Source organism: Arachis stenosperma, chromosome 6, assembly GCF_014773155.1.
Source record: "Arachis stenosperma cultivar V10309 chromosome 6, arast.V10309.gnm1.PFL2, whole genome shotgun sequence".
In the NCBI taxonomy this organism is placed as follows: Eukaryota; Viridiplantae; Streptophyta; class Magnoliopsida; order Fabales; family Fabaceae; genus Arachis; species Arachis stenosperma.
Window position 1 is genome coordinate 15,885,158 of NC_080382.1, and position 12,355 is coordinate 15,897,512.

Sequence of the window (12,355 nt, forward strand, 5' to 3'; positions counted from 1 at the left end):
TCTCCATCATGGACCTAAGTGGAATTGAGCAGTCCAGAAGGACTCTGGGGTCATATGCTAACCCCATTACAGCTGCATATGAGAGTAGCATCTGTATACCTCCCATCAAAGCAAGCAGCTTTGAGCTAAATCCTCAACTCATTATCATGGTGCAGCAAAATTACCAGTATTCCGGTCTTCCACAGGAAGAACCTACTGAGTTTCTGACACAATTCTTACAACTTGCTGACACAGTACGTGATAAAGAGGTGGATCAGGATGTCTACAGATTATTACTGTTTCCATTTGCCGTAAAAGATCAAGCTAAAAGGTGGTTGAATAACCAACCTACAACAAGCATAAAGACATGGAAACAGTTATCAGACAAATTCCTGAATCAATTTTACCCTCCAAAAGGATGACACAGCTAAGGCTGGACATCCAAGGCTTTAAACAAGAGGATAATAAATCCCTTTATAATGCCTGGGAGAGGTATAGAGGTATGCTAAGAAAATGCCCCTCTGAAATGTTTTCAGAGTGGGTACAGTTAGACATCTTCTACTATGGGCTTACAGAAAAAGCTCAGATGTCTCTAGACCACTCAGCAGGTGGATCTATACATATGAGGAAGACGATTGAGGAGGCTCAAGAGCTTATAGATACTGTTGCTAGAAATCAACATTTGTACTCTAGCAATGAGTTCTCCACAAAAGAAGAAGTTATGGCAGTAGCCACTGATCCTAATCCTCAAGAACAAATGATTGAGCTTAATCAGCAATTACACCTGATGACAAAACAGTTAGCAGAATTTAAAGAGATGCTCCAAGAAACTAAAATTGCTAACAAGAACATAGAATCACAGTTGAATCAGGCAAAACAGCAGCTATCTAAACTGATAACAGAAGAATGTCAAGCAGTTCAACTGAGGAGTGGGAAGATATTGAATAACACTGCTCAAAGTAGCAAAAAGCCAATATAGGAACAATTGACAGAGGATAGCCAAACCACTATCCAAAATCCCTCTGAGGACAGTAAGAGCCCAGAGAGGAATACTCTTGGCGTTCAAACGCCAGAAAAGGGGGGAAAGCTGGCGTTAAACGCCCATTCCCTGCCCAGTTCTGGCGTTCAAACGCCAGAAAAGGGGGAAAAGTTGGCGTTAAACGCCCATTTTTCACCCAATCCTGGCGTTCAAACGCCAATGGGGAATCAGACACCCGAGAGTGCTGATAGTAACCCCTCTAAGAAGGCTTCTCCAACCACTTCTGTAAGGAATAAACCTGCAGCAACTAAGGTTGAAGAATATAAAGCCAAGATGCCTTATCCTCAGAAACTCCGCCAAGCAGAGCAGGATAAGCAATTTGCCCGCTTTGCAGACTATCTAAGGACTCTTGAAATAAAGATTCCGTTTGCAGAGGCACTTGAGCAAATACCTTCTTATGCTAAGTTCATGAAAGAGATATTAAGTCATAAGAAGGATTGGAGAGAAACTGAAAAAGTATTTCTCACTGAAGAATGCAGTGCAGTCATTCTGAAAAGCTTACCAGAAAAGCTTCAAGATCCAGGAAGCTTTATGATACCATGCACATTAGAAGGTGCTTGCACCAAGACAGCCATGTGTGACCTTGGAGCAAGCATCAATCTAATACCTGCATCTACTATCAGAAAGCTTGGGTTGACTGAAGAAGTCAAATCAACCCGGATATGCCTCCAACTTGCTGATGGCTCCATTAAATATCCATCAGGCATAATTGAGGACATGATTGTCAAGGTTGGGTCATTTGCCTTTCCAACTGACTTTGTAGTGCTGGAAATGGAGGAGCACAAGAGTGCAACTCTCATTCTAGGAAGACCTTTCCTAGCAACTGGATGAACTCTCATTGATGTACAAAAAGGGGAAGTAACTCTGAGAGTCAATGAGGATGAGTTCAAGTTGAATGCTGTAAAAGCTATGCAGCATCCAGACACACCAATTGACTGCATGGGCGCTGACATTATTGACTCTTTGGTGGAAGAGATCAATATGACTGAAAGTCTAGAATCAGAGCTAGAGGACATTTTCAAGGATGTTCAGCCTGACCAGGAAGAACCAGAGGAAACAAAAGAATTATTGAAAATTCCTCAGGAGGAGGATAAGCCTCCCAAACCTGAACTCAAACCACTACCACCATCCCTGAAGTATGCATTTCTGGGAGAGGGTGACACTTTTCCAGTGATCATAAGCTCTGCTTTAAATCCACAGGAAGAGGAAGCACTGATTCGAGTGCTAAGGACACACAAGACAGCTCTTGGGTGGTCCATAAGTGATCTTAAGGGCATTAGTCCAGCAAGATGCATGCACAAGATCCTATTGGAGGATAATGCCAAACCAGTGGTCCAACCACAAAGGCGGCTAAATCCAACCATGAAGGAGGTGGTGCAGAAAGAGGTCACTAAATTACTAGAGGCTGGGATTATTTATCCTATTTCTGATAGCCCCTGGGTGAGCCCTGTCCAAGTTGTCCCCAAGAAGGGAGGCATGACAGTAGTTCATAATGAAAAAAATGAACTGGTTCCTACAAGAACAGTCACAGGGTGGCGTATGTGTATTGACTACAGAAGGCTCAATACAGCCACCAGAAAGGATCATTTTCCTTTACCATTCATAGATCAAATGCTAGAAAGACTAGCTGGTCATGATTATTACTGCTTTTTGGATGGCTATTCAGGTTACAACCAAATTGCAATAGATCCTCAAGACCAAGAGAAAACAGCATTTACTTGCCCTTCTGGCGTGTTTGCCTACAGGAGGATGCCTTTTGGTCTGTGTAATGCTCCTGCAACCTTTCAGAGATGCATGCTATCCATCTTCTCTGATATGGTGGAGAAATTTCTGGAAGTCTTCATGGATGACTTCTCAGTATATGGAGACTCATTCAGCTCCTGTCTTAACCACCTAGCACTTGTCCTGAAAAGGTGCCAAGAGACTAACCTGGTTTTAAACTGGGAGAAATGTCACTTTATGGTGACTGAAGGAATTGTCCTTGGGCACAAAATTTCAAGCAAGGGAATAGAGGTGGATAAGGCCAAGGTAGAGGTAATTGAAAAATTACCACCACCTGCCAATGTTAAGGCAATCAGAAGCTTTCTGGGGCATGCAGGCTTCTACAGAAGGTTTATAAAGGATTTTTCAAAAATTGCAAAACCTCTGAGCAACCTGCTAGCTGCTGACACACCATTTGTGTTTGATACACAATGTCTGCAGGCATTTGAGACCCTGAAAGCTAAGCTGGTCACAGCACCAGTCATCTCTGCACCAGACTGGACATTGCCATTCGAACTAATGTGTGATGCCAGTGACCATGCCATTGGTGCAGTGTTGGGACATAGGCATAACAAGCTTCTGCATGTCATTTATTATGCCAGCCGTGTTCTAAATGATGCACAGAAGAATTACACAACCACAGAAAAAGAGTTACTTGCAGTGGTCTATGCCATTGACAAGTTTAGATCCTATCTAGTAGGATCAAAGGTGATTGTGTACACTGATCATGCTGCTCTCAAGTACTTACTCACAAAGCAGGATTCAAAACCCAGGCTCATAAGATGGGTGTTGCTTCTGCAAGAGTTTGATATAGAAATAAGAGACAGAAAAAGGACAGAGAACCAAGTAGCTGATCATCTGTCCCGAATAGAACCAGTAGCTGGGGCGTCCCTCTCTTCTACTGAGATCTCTGAGACCTTCCCAGATGAGCAACTCTTTACCATTCAGAAAGCTCCATGGTTTACAAATATTACAAATTACAAAGCTGTGAGGTTCATACCCCAGGAGTACAGCAGGGTGCAAAGAAAGAAATTAATTTCAGATGCCAAGTACTACCTATGGGATGAGCCATATCTCTTTAAGAGATGTGCAGACGGAATGATCCGCAGATGTGTACCCAGAGAGGAAGCACAAAGGATCCTATGGCACTGCCATGGATCACAGTATGGGGGACATTTTGGAAGTGAGCGAACAGCCACTAAGGTCCTCCAATGTGGCTTCTACTGGCCTACTCTCTATAGAGATGCCCGAGAGTTTGTGCGTAACTGTGACAACTGCTAAAGAACTGGTAACTTACCTCATGGATACGCCATGCCTCAACAAGGGATCTTAGAGATTGAACTGTTTGATGTATGGGGAATTGACTTCATGGGTCCGTTCCCACCATCATACTCAAACACTTACATTCTGGTGGCAGTGGACTATGTATCTAAGTGGGTAGAAGCAATTGCTACACCCACTAATGATACTAAGACCGTGCTGAAATTCCTCCAGAAACACATCTTCAGCAGATTTGGTGTTCCCAGAGTCCTAATCAGCGATGGGGGTACTCATTTCTGCAATAAACAGCTGTACTCTGCTATGGTCCGGTATGGAATTAGCCACAAAGTGGCAACCCCGTATCATCCACAGACAAATGGGCAAGCTGAAGTCTCTAACAGAGAGCTAAAAAGAATCCTAGAACGGACTGTAATTGCCCGTAGAAAGGATTGGGCAAAGAGCTTGGATGATGCTCTGTGGGCATACAGAACAGCATTCAAGACTCCAATAGGAACCTCTCCATACCAACTTGTGTATGGCAAGGCCTGTCATCTGCCCGTGGAACTGGAACATAAAGCCTACTGGGCAACCAGATTCCTAAACCTGGATGCTAAGTTAGCTGGTGAAAAAAGATTGCTCCAGCTAAATGAGCTAGATGAATTTAGACTCAATGCCTTTGAAAATGCTAAAATTTATAAGGAAAAGGCAAAGAAGTGGCATGACAAGAAGTTGTCATCCAGAGTCTTTGAGCCAGGACAAAAAGTCCTATTCTTCAACTCTAGGCTCAGATTGTTCCCAGGAAAACTTAAATCCCGCTGGAGGGGTCCGTATGTGATTACAGGAGTATCACCATATGGATATGTTGAGCGTCAGGATACTGATTCTGACAAGAAGTTCATTGTTAATGGACAGAAGATCAAGCATTATCTTGAAAGCAATTTTGAGCAAGAATGCTCAAAACTGAGACTTGAGTGATTCTCAGTGAAGGTCCAGCTAAAGATAATAAAGAAACGCTTGCTGGGAGGCAACCCAGTCATTAGCAGGTTATCTGTTTTGTTTAATCAAGGTTCAATCCATATTCTCAAAGGACAAATATCAAAATTGAAGGAATTCACAGAGTTACAGAAGGATTCAGTGCAAAAAGCAGAGAAAAAGAGCCTGCTGGCGAAAAAACGCCAGTAAAGGGTACTTTGGGCGTTAAACGCCAGAATGGGCACCATTCTGGGCGTTTAACGCCAGTAAAGGTGCCATTTTGGGCGTTAAATGCCAGAATGGGCACCATTCTGGGCGTTTAACGCCAGGTGTGCAGCATCCTGGGCGTTTAACAAAATGCCCAGTGATGAAGGGAATTCTGGCGTTTAACGCCAGCCAGGGTACCTGGCTGGGCGTTAAACACCCACAATGGCCAACAATTGGGCGTTAAACGCCAGAATGGATGCCATTCTGGGTGTTTAACGCCAGAAAGGTAGGGGGCAGAGATTTTGCTTTCTGATTAAAATTTTTTCAAACTTTCTTTTTTTGATCCATAATTTTCTACATAAACACATTTCAAACTTTCATCATTCACCTTCAAATTTTCAAAAATTAAAATCATTCTTCAAATCTCTCTCAAATCCTTCCCAAATCTTCTTCAAAAACTCAAATATTTCTCAAATTCTTTCCATATCTTCTCAAATCTCCTTCAAAATTTTTGAAATCTCTCCTCCTCCCTTATAAATACATGTTCGGCCACCTCTTTCTCCCCACCATTCGAATTTGCTCTCCTCCTCTCTCCCCTCTTTCCTTTCTTTTGCTTGAGGGCAAGCAAACCTCTAAGTTTGGTGTGCTTTTCCGTGATCACTAAGTCAAGATTCATCAAGATCATGGCTCCTAAGGGAAAACAAACCAATTTAAGAGGCAAGAAAGAGAATAATCCAAAGAGTTTTTGGAATCAAGAGAAGTTCTTAACCAAAGAACATGAAGACCATTATCACAAAATAATGGGTCTGAGGTCAGTGATCCCGGAAGTCAAATTCGATCTAAAAGAAGATGAATATCCGGGGATCCAAGAGCAAATTTGAAACAGAGGATGGGAAGTTCTAACCAATCCTGAGATAAAGGTTGGAAGAAATATGGTTCAGGAATTCTACTCAAATCTGTGGCTGACAGATAAGCAGAGAATGACTGGAACTGCTTTCCATACTTACAGAACCATGGTCAGAGGAAAAGTTATTTACTTCCATCTGGACAAAATAAGAGAGGTCTTCAAATTGCCTCAACTGCAAGATGATCCTGAATCCTTTAATAGGAGAATGGTGCGAGCAGATAAGGGGTTGGATCAAGTTCTAGAGGACATTTGCCTCCCTGGAACTAAGTGGATAACCAATTCAAAAGGTGTCCCAAACCAACTCAAGAGGGGAGACCTCAAACCAATTGCAAGAGGCTGGCTAGACTTTATTGGGCGTTCCATATTGCCCACTAGCAACCGTTCTGAGGTCACTATCAAGAGAGCAGTGATGATTCATTGCATTATGCTTGGAAAAGAAGTGGAGGTTCATCATCTGATTGCTTGTGAGATCTACACAATTGCAAATAAGAATTCCACTGAAGCCAAACTGGCTTACCCAAGCTTGATCTCCTTGCTCTGTAAAGAGGCTGGGGTGAAGATGGGAGTAGATGAATTCATACCCATTGAACATCCAATCACCAAGAAGTCAATGGAAGGACAAATACAAGACAACTCTATCAAAAAGAGGGCGCAGGAGTTCCTCCCTGAATTTCCTGAAATTGACTACTGGGCCAGCCTAGAAGCATCTATCACCAAGTTGCAAGAAATTATGGAGCAACTTAAGGAAGAACAGCAGAATCAGAACTGTATGCTCTGCAAATTGCTGAAGGAACAAGAGAAGCAGGGGCGTGAACTTCAAGAGTTGAAACGCCAAAAGCTCTCCCCTCAAATTGAGGGAGCATCCACTTCTCAAAATCAAGGTTGTTGAGTCCTAACTCTGTGATAACCTCTATCATTAGGAGCCTATTTAAATTTTTGTTTTCTATTACTATTAGTCTTATCTTATATATATTTCTGAGTCTTGTTCTTAATTCATGATTAATAAAATTTAAAGTTCATGTCTTAAAGCTATGAATGTCCTATGAATCCATCACCTCTCTTAAATGAAAAATGCTTTAATCACAAAAGAACAAGAAGTACAGGATTTCGAATTCATCTTTGAAACTAGTTGAATTAGTTTGATGTGGTGACAATACTTTTTGTTTTCTGAATGAATGCTTGAACAGTGCATATGTCTTTTGAATTTGTTGTTTAAAGAATGTTAAATTTATCGGCTCTTGAAAGAATGATGGAAAAGGAGAAATGTTATTGAGGATCTAAAAAAAATCATCAAATTGATTCTTGAAGCAAGAAAAAGCAAAAAAATAAAAAATAAAAAAATAAAAATAAAAATAAAAGAAAAAAAAAGAAGAGAAGAAGAAAAAGCAAGCAGAAAAAGCCAATAGCCCTTTAAACCAAAAGGTAAGGGTAGAAATAAAAAGTGATCCAAGGCAAAAAGAGTGTGCTTAAGAACCCTGGACACCTCTAATTGGGGACTCTAGCAAAGCTGAGTCACAATCTAAAAAGGTTCACCCAGTTATGTGTCTGTGGCATGTATGTATCCGGTGGTAATACTGGAAGACAGAGTGCTTTGGGCCACGGCCAAGACTCATAAAGTAGCTATGTTCAAGAATCATCATACTTAACTAGGAGAATCAATAACACTATCTGAGTTCTGAGTTCCTATGGATGCCAATCATTCTAAACTTCAAAGGAAAAAGTGAGATGCCAAAACTGTTCAGAAGCAAAAAGCTACTAGTCCCGCTCATCTAATTGGAGCTAAGTGATGAGCGGATAATTTGTATGCTTTTTGGCATTGTTTTTAGTATGTTTTTAGTATCTTTTAGTTAGTTTTTAGTATATTTTTATTAGTTTTTAATTAAAATTCACTTTTCTGGACTTTACTATGAGTTTTTGTGTTTTTCTATGATTTCAGGTATTTTCTGACTGAAATTGAGGGTTCTGAGCAAAAATCTGATCCAGAGACTGAAAAGGACTGCAGATGCTGTTGGATTCTGACCTCCCTGCACTCGAAGTGGATTTTCTGGAGCTATAGAAGCCCAATTGGCGCGCTCTCAACGGCATTGGAAAGTAGACATCCTGGGCTTTCCAGCAATATATAATAGTCCATACTTTGTCCAAGATTTGATGGCCCAAACCCGCGTAGCAATCCGGCCTCAGAAATTCCAGCGTTAAACGCCGGAACTGGAATAAAAGTTGGAGTTAAACGCCCAAACTGGCATGAGAACTGGCGTTTAACTCCAGAAAAGGTCTCTACACGAATTTCCTTTATTGCTCAGCCCAAGCACACACCAAGTGGGCCAGGAAGTGGATTTTTCTGTCATTTACTCATTTCTGTAAACCTTAGGATACTAGTTTACTACTTATAGGACCCTTTTACATTGTAATCAGTACCTTATGACCTCATAACATTTTGTACACGTTTCTTTCCACAGTATGAGCCTCTAAACCCCATGGTTGGGGGTGAGGAGCTCTGCTGTGTCTTGATGGATTAATGCAATTACTACTGTTTCTTATTCAGTCATGCTTGCTTCCATTCTAAGATAACACTTGTTCTTAATCCGGATGAAGGTGATGATCCGTGACAATCATCATCATTCTCAACCATGAACACGTGCCTGACAACCACCTCTGTTCTATCTTAGATTGAGTAGTTATCTCTTGGGTTCTTTAATCGGAATCTTCGTGGTATAGGCAGGACCTGATGGCAGCATTCAAGAGAATCCGGAAGGTCTAAACCTTGTCTGTGGTATTCTGAGTAGGATTCAATGATTGAATGACTGTGACGTGCTTCAAACCTGTAACCTACTGGGCGTTAGTGACAGACGCAAAAGAGTGATTCTATTCCGGTAGGGGAGGGAACCAAACCGGTGATTGGCAGCACTGTGACAGAGTGTGTGCATTAGCTTTCACTGCGCGGATGGAAGGTAGCTGCTGACAACAGTGAGACCCTACACGAGCTTGCCATGGAAGGAGACATGCGTGTTTGATGAAGAAGATAGTAGGAAAGCAGAGATTCGGAAGATGGAGCATCTCCAAACCTCAACCCATTCTCCATTACTGCAGTACAAGTAACCATTACATGTTCTTTTGCTTCTTACAATCAATCCTGATAATTTCTGATATCCTGACTAAGATTTACAAGATAACCATAGCTTGCTTCAAGCCGACAATCTCCGTGGGATCGACCCTTGCTCACGCAAGGTATTACTTGGACGACCCAGTGCACTTGCTGGTTAGTTGTGCGGGATTGCAAAAGTGTTATTGCAATTTCGTGCACCAAGTTTTTGGCGCCGTTGCCGGGGATTGTTCGAGTTTGGACAACTGACGGCTTATCTTGTTGCTTAGATTAGGACTGTTTTATTTTTGTTGGTTTAGAGTCTTTTAGTTGAGTCTAGTTTCATATTCTAAGTTTGGTGTCAATTGCATGCTTTTGTTTTTCTTTTAAATTTTCGTTTTTGCGTAGTCTTAGTCCCTTTTTGATTCATAAAAATTCTAAGTTTGGTGTCCTCTTTGTGTTTTTCTCTTAAAATTTTTGAAAATTTAGTGTTTGATTTTCTAAAAATTTTAAGTTTGGTGTCTTTTTGCTGTTTTTCTCTTTCCTCTTTTTAAAAATCAAATCTTTTTCATAAAAATTTTTCAATCATATCTTCTTAATTGCTGTTTTCAAAATCTTTTTCTTCACTAATTGATTCAGTTCTCAATTTGCTTTGATCTTATTTTATTTTTAATTTTTGAATTTTCTTTTATTTTCCTTTTATTTTATTTTATTGAATTTTATTTTTTTTCGGTTATTTCAAAAAAAAAATAAAAATAAAAATAAACAAAATTTATCTCTTTGCAATCATTCTCATTTCCCTTTTGTCCATTATGGACTTAAGTGGAATTAATCAGTCCAAAAGGACTCTGGGGTCTTATGCTAACCCCATTACAGCTGCATATGGGAGTAGCATATGTATACCTCCCATCAAAGCAAGCAGCTTTGAGCTAAATCCTCAACTCATTATCATAGTGCAGCAAAATTGCCAGTATTCCGGTCTTCCACAGGAAGAACCTACTGAGTTTCTGGCACAGTTTTTACAAATTGCTGACACAGTACATGATAAAGAGGTAGATCAGGATGTCTATAGACTATTACTGTTTCCATTTGCTGTAAAAGATCAAGCTAAAAGGTGGTTAAATAACCAACCTACAGCAAGCATAAAGACATGGAAACAGTTATCAGACAAATTCCTGAATCATTTTTACCCTCCAAAGAGGATGACACAGCTAAGGCTGGAAATCCAAGGCTTTAAACAAGAGGATCATGAATCCCTTTATAATGCCTGGGAGAGGTATAGAGGTATGCTAAGAAAATGTCCCTCTGAAATGTTTTCAGAGTGGGTACAGTTAGACATTTTCTACTATGGGCTTACAGAAAAAGCTCAGATGTCTTTAGACCACTCAGCTGGTGGATCTATACACATGAGGAAGACAATTGAAGAAGCTCAAGAGCTTATAGACACTGTTGCTAGAAACCAATATCTGTACTCTAGCAATGAGTTCTCTCCAGAAGAGGAAGTCATGACAGTAGTCACTGACTCTAATCCTCAAGAACAGGTAATGGAGCTTAATCAACAACTACTCCTGATGACAGAACAGTTAGCAGAATTTAAAGAGATGCTCAATGAAACTAAAGTTGCTAATAAAAGCATAGAACTACAGTTGAATCAAGCAAAACAGGAAATATCTAAACAGATAACAGAAGAGTGTCAAGCAGTTCAATTGAGGAGTGGAAAGACCTTGAATAACACTGTTCAAAAGAGCAAAAAGCCAATAAGGAACAAATGACAGAGGACAACCAAACCACTGTTCAAAATCCCTCTGAGGACAGTAAGAGCCCAGAGAGGATATTGGCGTTCAAACGCCAGAAAGGGAAGGAAAGTTGGCGTTAAACGCCCATTCCTTGCCCAGTTCTGGCGTTCAAACGCCAGAAAGGGAAGGAAAGCTGGCGTTAAACGCCCATTCCTTGCCCAGTTCTGGCGTTCAAACGCCAGAAAAGGAAGGGAAGTTGGCGTTTAACGCCCAAACTTCACCCATTCCTGGCGTTCAAACGCCAAGGGAGGATCAGACACCTGAGAGTGCTGACAGTAATCCCTCTAACAAGGCTTCTTCAACCACTTCTGTAAGGAATAAACCTGCAGCATCTAAGGTTGAAGAATATCAAGCCAAGATGCCTTATCCTCAGAAACTCCGCAAAGCGGAACAGGATAAGCAATTTGCCCGCTTTGCAGACTATTTAAGGACTCTTGAAATAAATATTCCTTTTGCAGAGGCACTTGAGCAAATACCTTCTTATGCTAAGTTTATGAAAGAGATCTTAAGTCATAAGAAGGATTGGAGAGAAACTGAAAAAGTGTTTCTCACTGAAGAATGCAGTGCAGTCATTCTAAAAAGCTTACCAGAAAGCTTCAAGATCCTGGAAGCTTTCTGATACCATGCACATTGGAAGGCACTTATACCAAGGTAGCCTTATGTGATCTTGGAGCAAGTATCAATTAATACCTGCATCCACTATCAGAAAGCTTGGGTTGATTGGAGAAGTCAAACCAACCAGGATATGCCTCCAACTTGCTGATGGCTCCATTAAACACCCATCAGGCATAATAGAGGACATGATTGTCAAGGTTGGGCCATTTGCCTTTCCAACTGACTTTGTGGTGCTGGAAATGGAGGAGCATAAAAGTACAACTCTCATTCTAGGAAGACCTTCCTAGCAACTGGACGAACTCTCATTGATGTACAAAAGGGGGAAGTAACCTTGAGAGTCAATGAGGATGAGTTCAAGTTGAATGCTGTAAAAGCTATGCAGCATCCAGACACACCAGAGGACTGCATGGACGCTGACATTATTGACTCTCTGGTAGAAGAGATCAATATGGCTGAAAGCCTAGAATCAGAGCTTGAGGACATCTTCAAAGATGCTCAAACTGATCAGGAAGAGCCAGAGGAGGCAAAGGAATTTTCGAAAATTCCTCAGGAGGAGGATAAGCCTCCTAAGCCTGAACTCAAACCATTACCACCATCCCTGAAATATGCATTTCTGGGAGAGGGTGAAACTTTTCCAGTAATTATAAGCTCTGCCTTAAATTCACAGGAAGAGGAAGCACTGATTCAAGTGCTAAGGACACACAAGACAGCTCTTGGGTGGTCCATAAGTGATCTCAAGG